Source organism: Dama dama, chromosome 33, assembly GCF_033118175.1.
Source record: "Dama dama isolate Ldn47 chromosome 33, ASM3311817v1, whole genome shotgun sequence".
Classification (NCBI taxonomy): domain Eukaryota; kingdom Metazoa; phylum Chordata; class Mammalia; order Artiodactyla; family Cervidae; genus Dama; species Dama dama.
In genome coordinates, this window is record NC_083713.1 from 75177097 (window position 1) to 75191757 (window position 14661).

General features: G+C 38.3%; 1 pseudogene; it reads left to right on the plus strand.

The window, feature by feature from the left end:
• The first annotated feature begins 1868 nt into the window (after window positions 1–1868).
• LOC133051029 (immunoglobulin superfamily DCC subclass member 3-like) overlaps window positions 1869–14661 on the plus strand; it is a 58236-nt pseudogene continuing 45443 nt past the window's right edge.

A 14661-nucleotide genomic window follows, 5' to 3' on the forward strand; every position in this document is an offset into this window, starting at 1 on the left:
TAAATGAGTTCACCTGCAGGAGGCTTTCTGATTTTCCATGGACCCACTTCCAGGATCTCTTTTTCAATTATCAATCATGTAAGATAAGCATCTTAGCCTGGAACGTGAGCAGGAGATAGAGAATTTTCTTCTCTAGAATATATGCAGGTTTCCAGTTCAAATGGTAATATCTGCTTCTAAGGTTTTTTCTTTTTTAATAAAGGAAATTATATTCTTGGCACATATTTGAATACAAAGATTAATTGTATTTAATTTTGTGTTGTGATGGCTAATTTTATATGTCAATTTGACTGAGCCACACACAAGTGCTTAGATTTGGTCAAACAGTGCTCTGGATGTGTTGATGTTTCTGGGTGTTTCTGGATGAGATAAACATTTCAGTCAGTGCACTTAATAGAGGAAATTGCTCTCTGCACTGTGAGTCTGCTCCTAAACAACAAGACCTGAATAGAACCAGTAGGCTGAGTAAGAAAAATTCTTTTTGCTCAAATGCTTTCACTGGCCAGTCGTTGTCTGGCTTTGCCCTGAAACTGAAACACTGGATCCTCCCCAGGTGGGTCTCCAACCTGCTGGCTTTCAGACTGAAGCAACGCCATTAGCCCTACTGGTTCTATAGCTTGGTGACTGCAATCTGTGGGACTTCTCAACTTCCATAATCATGTGAGTCAATTCCCTATTCCAAAGGAAGAAAAATACACACACACACACACACACACATACATATACTACTGGGTAATAATAACTGAATATTTATAGAATTATAGGGTACACATTTTTATATACATATGCTACATGTATATGTATGTAATTATGTTAGACATAAGTACATTATAATATACTTTTGACTTTTACTGATACTGAGAAACATGTCTTTCTCCCCCAAGAGCATCTTTTCTGACCTGGCCATGGTTTTCATGGGAGCAAATAGCAAAACTACAATCCAGGGATTAAGTAAAAGTGGAATCAGAGGTGAATATGTCCACCAGGATTTCCAGCTGCTTCTTCAAAGTTCCCAGGACTGATGCACAGTACCTGCTTAGAACTGCCAAAAGGCTCTTTGGAAAAAAGTCTTATTATTTCCCCTCATCTTTCAAAGATTGTTGCTGCAAATTCTACCAAGCAGAGATAGAAGAACCCGACCTTAGCATCTTTACAGAGGAACTCAGAAAATACAGACACGCCTGGCTCACCAAGAAATAAAAAGTGAAATTATAGAGTTCGCATTTGCAAATTCAGTTAATTCAGTGACTAATCTGATTCCTATGAAAGCCATCTAATTCACAGGAAACTAGGGTCATCAGTTTAACAAATTTCAGATCAAGGAAAAACAATTAAAAGTCTGCAAGAATGAAGGCAATTCTGTGTAAGTGATGTTTGAGGAATCTACGTTTGAAAGGACATATATAGAAGAACTATTTACCAAGAATTTGGTGCTTCTCTTAATTGGCAAGAAGCTGAATAGATATAACATGCTTCCAGAGAAAAATACCAACTGTGAAGGGGTGGAAAAATAACTTACTTATGAGAAATTCATAGAATTGACAAAACCAGACATGATGGATGAAGAAGAGATGGAAGGCTTCCTCCTTAGGCTTAAACTAGAGAATAAACATGACTTGGAGGCTGCTCTTCACATCCTGGGAAGAACTCATCTGGGGCTTCCCTGTGGTTAAGACAGTAAAGAATCTGCCTGCGGAAGATCCTGGTTTGATCCCCTGGGTTGGGAAGATCTCCTGGAGAAAGGAATGGCAACCCACTGCAGTATTCTTGCCTGAAGAATTCCATGGACAGGGGAACCTGGAGAGCTAGAGTCTACGAGGTCACAAAGAGTCGAACACTACTGAGTGACTAACACACAGCAGCTAAAGATGTCGAGCACATTTTCCTGTGCTAGTTGGCTGTTTGCATGTCTTCAATGCCTGATGCCTTCTAGTGGCCAAGGCTACTCTTCTTGGGTGTCATCAAAAAGAGACTTGTACCTGTCCAGGGTCTTACGTGGGTCCTTTGTGGAGGTCAATGAGGAAGGCGTGGAGGCCATGGTCACCACTTCAGTCATCTGTAAGAATCACCCCCAGGTTGTGTGCAGACTACCCTTTCTTCTTCTTTGTCCAGCACAGCAAAAACAATGACCTTCTTTACCATGGCAGATTTTCCTCCCTGTTAGGAAATAGTTGGTGTAGCTGATAACCATTATCCTGAATCCTACTGATTCGCTTTTCCTCTGATACTTCACAATGTGTCTGCAACCCCAAATGACCTTTGGTGACAATTCAAAATAAGGAACCAAAAAAAATTTGTAAATAATTAAATATAGCTGATTTTGTTTCTCTGGAGAGCCATAATACATGTGGAGATTCACTTAAAAAATAAATGTGTTTAAGTGTATACAGATATTTATTTGCACACATTCATATATGCAATGCATTATGCATGTCATAATAAATATTTAAAACCATATCATATATTATATATAGAGGACAGAGCAATAGAGAAAGGAAGAGACATGAAATGGTAATTCCTAAAGAGTCATCAGAATTTATGGCAAAAGTAGAGAAGAACCAGGAACTTTTTAAATTCACCATTTAGATTCCATTCTGCGTTTCATCTTTACTGGTAATTAAAATCCAGATACGCTGTTGGGAGTGTGGGCAGGGTGGCCAGAAGTCTCTCTTTTAATTCTATGTCAAAGTAGGACAAGGAAAAGAATTCAAATGTTGGATGATGACAGCACTGGGAAATGAACGATGAGAAAATCTTGGGCAGTCAACATCAGTCACCATTTTGCCTTGGTGGGAGAATTCAGAAGGAACAAGGTAGACATAAAAGAAATAAGAGTGCAGGGCCTCCCCATTATCCACTGAGGTCAGAATAAGGTCTTGGGTCCAGAGGAATCCAAGGTTTCCATGCTTTATAATGCTCCCTGGGAAGAAGGCAGTCCTGAAGCCTGGAATCAATGCTTGACTAATTGGGAGACTATCTAAAAGTTGCATAATGTACTAGATTCCTGTGCTAAGACCCTCAGTCGTGTTTGACTCTTTGTGACTCCATGGACTGTAGCCTGCCAGGCTCCTCTATCCATGGGATTCTCCAGGCAAGAATACAGGTGTCGGTTGCCAATTTCCTATTCCAGAGGATCCTCCCAACCCAGGGATCGAACCCACATCTCTTACATCTCCTGAATTGTCAGGCGGGTTCTTTACCACCAGCACCACCTGGGAAGCCCTCCTGATGTGACCAATTCAAGGTCATGATTTGACTCATAGTGATTATCTTTTCCATGAAGAAATCTTTACTCCTGCTTAGAAATGACCAGTTATTTTATTTATTGTTGTTCAGTCATTGTGTCTGACTCTTTGAGACTCAATGACTGCAGTGCATTGGGCTTCCCTGTCCCTCATCAACTCCTGGAGTTTGCTCAGATTCATGTCCATTGAGTCAGGGATGCCATCTAACCATCTCATCCACTGTCATCCACTTCTCCTCCTGCCCTCAATCTTTCCAGCATCAGGGTATTTTCCAGCGATTTGACTCTTTGCATCAGGGGGCCAAAGTATTGGAGTTTCAGCTTCAGCATCAGTCTTTCCAATGAATATTCAGGGTTGATTTCCTTTAGAAAATCAAAGAACACTGGTTTGATGTCCTTGCTGTCCAAGGGACTCCCAAGAGTCTTCTTCAGCACCACAATTGGAAAGCATCAATTCTTTGGCACGGAGCCTTCTTTATGGTCCAACTCTCACATCTGTACATGACTACTGGAAAAACCATAGCTTTGACTATATTGACCTTTGTTGGCAAAGTGATGGCTCTGTTTTTTAACACAGTGTCTATTTTTATTTAAGATGTATTAAAATTTTATTTATTTTATTTTAATTAAGATATGCATCTTAGAATTCACATATATGGATTTTTATAATTTAACAGCTTGTATGTACTCTGTTGCTATTATATTACATGTCTTGTGACTCTAAGTCTGGAAATTTTTTATTTTTATTTTGTATTTGTTTTCCTTACTCTTTCCAACACTTTATGGTAAATCACAAAGAACAAATATTACATATATATATATATGATCTTCTTTACCTTAGTTATATGCTTCTAAAATTTTATTTTACAAAGAACTGCATGAAAAGCTCATAGCTTAATGAAGCACATGTCGCTGGGCCTCACCTCCAGAGCCTCTGATTCAGTAGGTCTGGGCGATGCAGCTGTGAAACTGACATTTCTGCCTGTTGTCATCACTGCAACCATGCATTGAAAGTGATCGCCCTATTATAACACCTGACAATTGGCAAGGTCAAAATCAAACTCCTAATAAATGCATAGAGAAATGATAATCTCAATATAACTTGTTTTTTGGATCTATGCTTAGAAAACAAGATCAGCTTGCGTTCTTGAGTAGAGAACCTTTGGACATTATTTGAAGGAGCTTGAATACAACAGGCCATGTTTTCTTCCCCCTCTATTCACATACAAATTGCATGCACACATGTGCATGAGTGTGTGTGTATAGTGTTAACCTTCTACCTTTTGTATTTCTGCACGTGCCTTTTAAGAATAACTTTCTACATAGCCAAAGGGATATCATCACTCTTCTAACACTTCAGTTAAATTCTGTTATCACCAAATGTCAATTCCACATTCACATCTCCTCATTTACTCTGAAAGTGGATTTCAATGTCTTTTAAAAATTCAGGATTCAACAAAGGATTATATATTGTATTTGATTCTTGTCTCTAATCTCTTTAACTTTAAAACATTCCCCATTCTTCTCATTATATGATTCTTTTAAGGTTTCAAATCAAATCCCATTATTCTGTGTAATCAGTCATATTCTGTATTTGCTGGATTATTTACTCATAATCTATTTCACATTAAACATTTTTTGACAGGAGAGTTATGCAGAGTTTTCTTTTTGATGTAAAGTACACTTTTTGTGTTGTGCCAGGAGACATATGATTTCAGATTGCCCCAAAATTGGTGATGCTAAATTTAATAAATTGCTTACCCTGATAGGCACTAAATAGCTCCATTTTAAAAGTATGCTGTACCTTCATAGACTTCCCTGGTGGCTCAGAGTTAAACAGTCGGCCTGCAATGCGGGAGACCCAGGTTCCATCCCTGGGATGGGAAGATCCCCTGGATCGGGAAATGGCAACCCACTCCAGTATTCTTGCCTGGAGAATCCCATGGATGGGAAAACGTGGCAGGCTACAGTCCACAGGGTCTCAAAGATTTGGAAACAACTGAGCGACTTTACTTTCACACCTTCATGAGTACAATTTGTAAGCAGTTTATGAGGTGATGTTTTGAGATAATAAGATTATCTTGTTCCCTAAATACTTTCATCAAATGATTTTGCATGCATGATGACGCTTGCCTCAGTATCACTTTAATCATTATAAACGGACGGCCTTCTCATTACAGCATATTTTCCTTTTAGGTGTGCTCTCGTTACTGTTTGGGGACCTGCTTGCCTTCTGGCCAAAGTGCTTGAAGCTGGTACTATATTTTTCCTGCCCCATACTCAAAATAAGCTACTTTTGCAATGGCTCATTTTAGAAGGAAATGGTACTTAGAACAAATAACTGTGTTAGATGAAAATTCTAACATTTCATTGGCTAGAGTTAGAAAAAAACATGTATTTATTTTTATACTTATAAATATTTGAGTTCATGTTGGCATTTCTAATTCAAATTTGCCACTGGAAGATTTTCCCTTTCTCCACTTTTTAATTTTCTCTTACAGAGGAAGTCTTGGCTCCTATGAATATTAATATATTTACCTACTTATTTCATATTACAATGTTCATAAAATAATTTCAGAATTACAATACCAGTATTACTTCTACAAATAAACCACCTAATTGAAGTTTAAGATTTATCTGTAGTTATATTTGTCCTTAGGGTATGTCCTTCCAAGGATATGAAATTATTTTTCCATTTAAAATATTTAGTTGAGAGGAAGTTTTCACCTTCAAAATGTAGAGAGAGAAAGCAAAAGCATTGCTATCATCTTTATAATAAGAAAAAACCTGGATAAAATGCAAATCAATGTCTTTTCTAGAATCCATCAGAAAAGTAAGATTGCAAGATATACAACTAACATGAAATCTGGGGACAGACGGGAACCTACAGGGAGATACAGGACCTGAAGATTTGCTTGTTTGGGCAGATACTGCCAGACTATGCAAATTTAAAAGGAGATTAAACTAGAAATTGTTAATAAATTGCTAAAGTCTAATTGATGGTTAGCGAAGAGATCTTGAACAAAGAGGAATTTGACCCTGTTGTAGGGGTCAAAAGCAGGTCAAACCCTGCTTTTCATCACAAGGAAAAGTGGTGGTATTTTGAGAAAGATTCTCTCATGATGATGGTTGAGAGTGGATATTGGTCCAGATCAATCTTGTCTCTTTTATCTATGAGCCAAAACCTTTACTTTGTAGAGGAAAGGGAAAATAAAAATGGTGGTTTTTTGGGTCCAGGGGAAACCCTTTGCTGTTAAGGTACGGTGAATAGGGAAAGAAAAATAATAAAACTCTACCCACAAAGAGATTCAGGAATATATGCTACAACCAGTATACCAACTGAGGAAGGCACAGGAGCATGCTCAAATGCCACAAGTCCAAAGTTTCACAGAGCCTGTCTCATTTTAAGACGAACAAAATACGAAAGAATGCTTTCCTGCACCACAGCACCATGATGGAGAGAAATAAAGGAAATTACAAGGAAAAGTTACTGTGTTGCAGCTTGGGGAAAAGCAGCAGGCCAATCCTATTTCACAAGTAATACAAGAGCAAAATCCAAAGTGAAGCAGAGACGCTCAAAGGCAAGAAGAAAAACAATTTTGATAAACTTTTTCTGACAAATTAGTCCACAACTAACATAGGCTTCACGAGCATAGGTAACACAAATAACTGCGGTGTTGGAGAAGACTCTTGAGAGTCCCTTGGATTGCAGGGAGATCAAGCCAGTCAATCCTAAAAGAAATCACTCCTGAATATTCATTGGAAGGACTGATGCTGAAGCTGAAGTTCCAATACTTTGGCCACCTGATGTGAAGAGCTGACTCATTGGAAAAGACCCTGATACTGGGAACGAATGAGGCAGGAAGAGAAGAGGATGAGAGGATGGCATCTTTTGATGGCATCACTGACTTGATGGACATGAGTTTGAGCAAGCTCTGGGATCTGGTGCTGGACAGGGAAGCCTGACATGCTGCGGTTCATGGGGTCACAAAGAGTCGGACATGACTGAGTGACTGAATTGAACTGAACACAAATAAAACACAAGCAGAATATGAAGTTATAGTGCACTTAAAATAATATTATCAACATAAAATTTTACACTCAGTGAAACTACTGACTATATTAATACAAATTTCCATACCAAAGGCCTATGAGAAAGAAAGGCTTGCTTAATATCAATCATACTGGTGTCTAATGTTCTCTATAGTATGTCCAGCTTTCAATAAAAAAAATAAATAAATAAACACAGAGGAAAAACAAGATAAAGCAGAATATAAAGAAATAACACCATCATCAGAATAAAGTTAAAACATAAATTTATGACAGAGATAATTATAAGCAATAATTTTTAAAAAACTGTAATGTGCTGGTCCTTTGAGAGCCTCATAAGTAGACTCAATACAGCTAAGAAATGATTCATTGTGTATAAAAGATAGGACTGCAAATGCTACCCAGCCCCCAAAGTAAAGATAACATAGGTGAAAAGCAATATACAAGAGTTATTTAAACCATTCTAAAATCCATGTAGTTGGAATCTCCAAAAGAGAAAGAGGAATATAAGGAATATTAGAGAAACTATTCTCTAAGTTTTTCCAAAAGTAATGCAGATTCTAAACCATAAATTCAAAACCTTAATAGAACATTAAGCAAGATAAACAATATTTTTTGCACAGACATATCATTTTCAAACTACTAGAAAGCAAAGAAAAATTATTGAAATATAATGGAGCTGGACTCATTATCTATAATAGGATGGATTAAGAATTATAAGAAAAAGAATTGCAGCTGACTTATAGTCATAATTCATGCAAATAGGAAGAAAATTGGAAAAAATAAAGACTGCTGAAGAAAAAAATACTGTCCATTCAGAATTATATATCCAAAGAAGATAGTTTTAAAAACTGAAGAAAAAATAAAGATTTTCTAGAACAAAGGAACAAAAATCTAAGGAAATCTATTGCCAACAATCTCCTCTACAAAAAAGGCTTAAGGAAGTTATACAAGGAGAAGGAATATAGTGTAGAGAAAGAGCAAATCTACACTGAATTCATAGAGTGGAATAAAATAAAATGAACATGTTGATAAAGAGGTCAGTTTTTCAAGATGATAATATGATACTAAATTATTGAATATATCTAACATTAGAGCTTCATAGGTGAGACCTCTAATAGATCTGAAAGGTGGTATGGACATATGCACAGTATAGCTGGAAGTTTCTGTATTCTTCTCTCTGTAGTCGATAGAACCATTAGGAAGAAATACAATAGGTTCTAGGGGTTTCCCTGGTGGCTCAGCAGTAAAGAACCCACCTGCAAGGCAGAAGATGCAGGAGATGTGTTTGCATCTCTGTGTCTGGAAGATGCCCTGGAGGAGGAAATGGCAACTCACTCCAGCAATTTTGCCTGGAGAATCCCATGGTCAGAAGAGTCTGGCAGGCTACAGTCCATAGAGTCTCAAAGAATCGGGCATGACTGAAGTGATTTAGCACGCACCATAGTAGAGAGTACGGTTTTGGTGAAAGGAGAGACCCACAGATCGAATAGAACAGAATGGGGAGTAACAGAAACAAAGATCAGTTGTCATTAAGGGTCAGGAAAATGAAAAGAGATTTCAACAGAGACCACAGAAGGAGATTTTAGTGTGACTGAACCATGTTTATGATATTAAAGTGATAAGTAAATTATTCTGCATTTTTAAAGCCCATGATAGGGTGAATTTTACTGTATGCAAATTTTAAGAAATCAAGCAGGGTGTTGTGGAATACCAGGATGAAATGTGAACTGCGACAAGTGAATCTGCTCTTTGTGCATGGATAGCACACCCATATGGCGCATCCACATGAGGGGAAATAAGAAAAAGGAGCTGGCTCAATAATTTTGGAGAAGTATGTTTTGACTATATTCTGTAAGACTAACAATAAAAATAACTAAACATAAGCTCTCTGCTTAGTTGATAAATTTGTTTTTCACTGGGATATGGGTTAGCAATTTTGAAAATGTTTTGTATATTTACTAAAATTGATCAAATCAGCAAATAAATTACGCAAAATGGAAGCCAGGCATTGTACTACATAGTGAAGTAAAGTCGCTCAGTCGTTTCTGACTCTCTGTGACCCCAGGGGTGGAAGAGCCTACCAGAGGGGATTTTCCAGACAAGAATAATGGAGTGGGCTGCTACTTCCTTCTCCAATCATACTACATAGAAGTGATAAATAAGAAAGTAAAGAGGAGGTTAAAATACATTCCATGATACTAGATTAGAATTAGAAATCAGCATGCACTCTATTTTATCATACATACATAAATGGAAATAAATATAATTGTGTCTACATGGGTTGTTATACATACAATTTATATGCGTTTTCTCTGTTGTGATGGTCCAGATAGAGATAACAGAGTAAGAGTGAACAAAACCTGGGACACAGATCTGGTTTCTAAACACTAAACACTATTTATCATACGGATAACACTATTCACCATATAGAATGAAGTAAGTCAGAAAGAGAAAAACAAATGCATTAACACATATTTTTGGAACCTAGAAAAATGGTATCAGTTCAGTTCAGTTCAGTCGCTTAGTTGTGTCTGACTCTTTGTGGCTCCATGAATCGCAGCACGCCAGGCCTCCCTGTCCATCACCAACTCCCGGAGTTTACTCAAACTCAAGTCCATCGAGTCAGTGATGTCATCCAGCCATCTCATCCTCTGTCGTCCCCTTCTCCTCCTGCCCCCAGTCCCTCCCAACATGAGGGTCTTTTCCAATGAGTCAACTCTTCGCATCAGGTGGCCAGAGTACTGGAGTTTCAGCTTCAGCATCAGTCCTTCCAATGAACACCCAGGACTGCTCTCCTTCAGGATGGACTGGTTGGATCTCCTTGCAGGCCATGGGACTCTCAAGAGTCTTCTCCAACACCACAGTTCAAAATCATCCATTTTTCGGCACTCAGCTTTCTTTATAGTCCAACTCTTACATCCATACATGACCACTGGAAAAACCATAGCCTTGACTAGACGGACCTTTGTTGGCAAAGTAACATCTCTGCTTTTTAATATGCTATCTAGGTTCATCAAAACTTTCCTTCCAAGCAGTAAGCGTCTTTTAATTTCATGGCTGCAATCACCATCTGCAGTGATTTTGGAGCCAAGAAAAATAAAGTCTGACATTGTTTCCACTGTCTCCCCATCTATTTCCCATGAAGTGATGGGACCAGATGCCGTGATCTTAGTTTTCTGAATGTTGAGCTTTCAGCCAACTTTTTCACTCTCCTCTTTCACTTTCATCAAGAGGCTTTTTAGTTCTTCACTTTGTACCATAAGGGTGGTGTCATCTGCATATCTGAGGTCATTGATATTTCTCCTGGCAATCTTGATTCCAGCTTGTGCTTCCTCCACCCCAGCATTTCTCATGATGTACTCTGCATATAAGTTAAATAAGCAGGGGGACAATATACAGCCTTGAGGTAGTCTTTTCCTATTTGGAACCAGTCTGCTCTTCCATGTCCAGTTCTAACTGTTGCTTCCTGAGACCTGCATACAGGTTTCTCAAGAGGTGGGTCAGGTGGTTTGGTATTCCCATCTCTTTCAGAATTTTCCACAGTTTATTGTGATCCACACAGTCAAAGACTTTGACATAGTCAATAAAGCAGAAATAGATGTTTTTCTGAACTCTCTTGCTTTTTCGATGATCCAGCAGATGTTGGCAATTTGATCTCTGGTTCCTCTGCCTTTTCTAAAACCAGCTTGAACATGTGGAAGTTCACAGTTCACGTATTGCTGAAGCCTGGCTTGGAGAATTTTGAGCATTACTTTACTAGCATGTGAGATGAGTGTAATTGTGTGGTAGTTTGAGCATTCTTTGGCATTGCCTTTCTTTGGGATTGGAATGAAAACTGACCTTTTCCAGTCCTGTGGCCACTGCTGAGTTTTCCAAATTTGCTGGCATATTGAATGCAGCACTTTCACAGCATCATCTATCAGGATTTGAAATAGCTCAACTGTTATCTATTTTATATATACTATCAATAATGTATGTATGTCAATCCCAATCTCTCAATTTGTTTCACACTCCCCTTCTCTCCTTGGTGTCCATACTTTTCTTTGCTGTAAATGAGATCACTTATTCCATTTGTTGAAGCTGAAAATTCTGAGAGAGATGGGAATACCAAACCACCTGACCCACCTCTTGAGAAACCTGTATGCAGGTCTCAGGAAGCAACAGTTAGAACTGGACATGGAAGAGCAGACTGGTTCCAAATAGGAAAAGACTACCTCAAGGCTGTATATTGTCCCCCTGCTTATTTAACTTATATGCAGAGTACATCATGAGAAATGCTGGGGTGGAGGAAGCACAAGCTGGAATCAAGATTGCCAGGAGAAATATCAATGACCTCAGATATGCAGATGACACCACCCTTATGGTACAAAGTGAAGAACTAAAAAGCCTCTTGATGAAAGTGAAAGAGGAGAGTGAAAAAGTTGGCTGAAAGCTCAACATTCAGAAAACTAAGATCACGGCATCTGGTCCCATCACTTCATGGGAAATAGATGGGGAGACAGTGGAAACAATGTCAGACTTTATTTTTCTTGGCTCCAAAATCACTGCAGATGGTGATTGCAGCCATGAAATTAAAAGACGCTTACTGCTTGGAAGGAAAGTTTTGATGAACCTAGATAGCATATTAAAAAGCAGAGATGTTACTTTGCCAACAAAGGTCCGTCTAGTCAAGGCTATGGTTTTTCCAGTGGTCATGTATGGATGTAAGAGTTGGACTATAAAGAAAGCTGAGTGCCGAAAAATGGATGATTTTGAACTGTGGTGTTGGAGAAGACTCTTGAGAGTCCCATGGCCTGCAAGGAGATCCAACCAGTCCATCCTGAAGGAGAGCAGTCCTGGGTGTTCATTGGAAGGACTGATGCTGAAGCTGAAACTTCCAGTACTTTGGCCACCTGATGCGAAGAGTTGACTCATTGGAAAAGACCCTGATGTTGGGAGGGATTGGGGGCAGGAGGAGAAGGGGACAATAGAGGATGAGATGGCTGGATGACATCACTGACTCGATGGACTTGAGTTTGAGTAAACTCCGGGAGTTGGTGATGGACAGGGAGGCCTGGCGTGCTGCGATTTATGGGGTTGCAAAAGTCGGACATGACTGTGTGCCTGAACTGAACTGAACTAATGTAGCTAATGCGAACCTACTGTATAGCACAGGGAACTCTGCTCAACAGGAAGGAGATCTTAAAAAGTGAGCATATATACAAACATATAGTTGATTCACTTTGCTGTACCAAAGAAACTTAATGCAACATTGTAAAGCAACTATTTATTGAAAGTGAATGTCGCTCAGTAATGTCCGACTCTTTGCAACCCATGGAGTGACCATGGGATTCTCCAGGCCAGAATACTGGAATCCTGGAGTGAGTAGCCTACCCCTCCTCCAGGGGTCTTCCCAACCCAGAGGTCGAACCCAGGTCTCCAGCTTTACAGGCAGATTCTTTACCAGCTGAGCCACAAGCAACTATACTCCAATAAAAATTAATTTTTAAAAAAGGAACAGAACTCAGAAAAATGGCTAATTCTAGCAATAAAGCAAGAAACATGAGTCAGACACACCTACTTCTAGAATGTAAGGAAGAAAAAAAAAAAAAAAGAAGGTATGTGAAACAGCTTCCAGTGTCTAAAATGGAACAGTCTGAGTAGCAATATAAATAATAATAGAATTATAATGAATTACAATCAAAATAACAAAGCAATTATCAGGGAGTTCATGCTGATGTAAATAAATGGTAGCATAAATAAATAAATGAATGGGGAGAGGTGACACATTGCCCACAGAAAAAGTCCCGATTATGAATGGTGAGTGAGTGCAGGATACAGAAAGTGATTACAGTTAGTGCTGCAGGAAAAAATGTACTGATGAATGCTCTAAAAATTGTGGGAAAGTTTATAAGAAAAAGACTGTTTGAATAGAATCCAAATATCTCCTCAAATTATTTGTTAATTGATATACCTACTCAATGGACATGAGTTTGAGCAAACTCTGGGAGATGGTGAAGGACAGAAAATTCTGGTGTGCTGCAGTCCATGGGGTCACAGAGTGGACAGTACTGGAAAACAATGCTGATTTTAACAGCTAATTAGTATGTCCACTAATTGTTTGGTAGCCATCCCTCTAAAAGGTGAAATTTAATTCCTTCCCTTTGGATGCCAGTTGGATTGTATCTCACTTGTAAAAAACAGCTTCAGGCAAGAGAAATGAGGTTTTTTGTTTTTTTGTTTTGTTTTTTTCAGTAGAGAAACTTAGCAAGTACCACTTTAGCCAATAGTCAATGTTAAGATCACCAGAATTAATTCATACTGAGTTCATATACCCCTGTTTGACACAGTAAGGAGGACCCTTAACATTTATTCTTCCTCAAAATCCATAGCCTCAGTTGAATCATGACAAAACCTTAGACAAACCTAAACTGGGGGATATTGTAAAAAATAGATGGCCAGTGCCTTTCAAAACTGACGAAGTCATGAAAGACAAGGAAAAACCAAGAAATCATCATGCGTTAACCTCAAATATGGAGTCATAAAGACCAACTGCAATGGATATCATGGATTGGGATTTACAGATAAAGGGCATAAAGAGAAAAACCGGTGAAATCTGAATAAACTTTATAGTATTCTGACAAAGTTACTTTCACAGTTTTTGTAAATATACTAACATTACATGAGATAATGTTAGGGTGAGTGGGGCAAAATTAGTGCTAGATTTGCAGTTTCTCAGGTTTCCCGGCTGGCTCAGATGGTAAAGAATCTGCCTGCAAGGCGGGAGATCCAGGTTCACGATCAGTCTATGGGGTCAAAAGAGTCAGACACAACTGAGTGGCTAGCACTTTCATTTTCTTTTCTTCTGCAGTTTCTCTGTAAACCAAAATGATTTCAAAATTAAATGTCTAAAAAAATAGCAAAAGCTGTGGTGAGTCACTTTTTTTTTCTTTCTGTAGTTAATAATGTCTGGTTTATGTACCTAGGTCTCTTATTTTCCAATTTCATTTTCATTTTTGAGAGTGTAAATAATTTATGTTTCAAAATTCAAAGCTACAAAAAGCAATAGTGTATACATCATATATTTAGTTCTGTCTCTTTAACAATGTTCTCATCTATCCCTTCAAAATAATGATTTTTATTCGTTTCCAGTTGATCTTTCAAATATTACATTTTTCTTTTAATTACTATTTTGTTTAACTTTCTGGTACCTTGATATTTAGAAAAATCTAACTTTATAGTTTTATGTTTAATTAAAAAAATATTGACTATGCTGGAGTCCAGTTTTTATCAGTTAAGTTCAATCACTCAGTCATGTCCGACTCTTTGCGACCCCATGGACTGCAGCACGCCAGGCCTCCCTGTCCATCACCAACTTCCAGAGC